Genomic DNA, 1,298 nt, shown 5'->3' with positions numbered 1-1,298 from the left:
ACCTGCTCAATCCCCGAGACCAGCATTGCGTTCGGGATCGCCAGTCGATCCCACGCTTAGAGTTGAAACTTTCATTGACAGGAATTCGCACTCCTGGAATTTGGCTTTGCTTTCGGCCTCTTTTGTGCCGGAAGATGTTGCCATTATTTCTACGTTACCGCTTGGTAATTTTCCCACACCGGATAGATTGGGTTGGCACTTGACGAAATCTGGCCTTTACACCGTTAAATCAGGGTATCAGGCCTTACACCAGAAACCAGAATCAGCTGATCCTATAATTGGTCCCACTATTATTCCTCTTCAGGCTTTTGTTTGGCAACTCCGGTGCCCACCAAAAATTAAACATTTTTTGTGGCAAGTAATTACGGGTTGTGTGGCGACAACAGCTAATCTGCGGCGACATGGGTTGGGTTGTGATTTGGAATGTGCGTTTTGTGGCGAGGTGGAAGAGACAATCAATCATACTCTCTTCCTATGCCCTCCAGCTAGGCAGGTTTGGGGTTTATCCTCATTTCCAATATCCCCGAACCATTTTCCCTCCCCTTCGGTCTATGAAAATAAGGATTGGCTTTTTTGGAGATTCCAACAGTGTCCTTCGGTTGAAACATTCCCATGGATTCTTTGGTATATCTGGAAGGCTAGAAATGATAAAGTTTTCAGTAATTTGGACTCCAATCCCTTAGCAATCCTGCAGATTGCGGAGGAGGAGTCAAAGTTGTGGCTCTTGGCACAGGAGGATGCCTCGGGGTCATCAACTCTGGGCGGTTCTAGACCAGGGGCTGACTCTATGGTTAATAACTTGGCTATGACTGATAGATTTAGAGGCAAATTTCGCTGCTTTGTTGATGGATCTTGGAAGGGAACAGATCAGTTTATCGGTTGAGGATGGCATTGCATTGCTCCTGATGGAGAATTCCCAACTATGGGTGCATCCAATTCTCGTCGTAGCTTATCACCCCTTCATGCTGAAGTGGAAGCTTTTATTTGGGCAATGCGGTGTATGATTGGTGCAGGTAATGAGGATGTTGTTTTTCTTACAGACTGTTCCGATTTGGTGAAGATGGTGTCTTCGCCTCCCGAATGGCCTGCCTTCAAGACATATTTGGACGCAATTCAAGAAGATAAGGAGGAATTCTCATCATTCTCTGTAGTCCTTATCCCCCGTTCACAGAATGGTAACGCTGACAAGCTGGCGCGTCGTGTTAGACTGGAGTCGCATCAAATTACATTTGTGAACGATTTTCCTATCAATTGGCTCTTTTGAGCTGATCTTGTACTTGTTGTCAAAAAAAAAAAAA

This window comes from Camelina sativa, chromosome 17, assembly GCF_000633955.1.
Source record: "Camelina sativa cultivar DH55 chromosome 17, Cs, whole genome shotgun sequence".
NCBI classification, from domain to species: Eukaryota; Viridiplantae; Streptophyta; class Magnoliopsida; order Brassicales; family Brassicaceae; genus Camelina; species Camelina sativa.
This window is presented reverse-complemented; position numbering follows the sequence as displayed.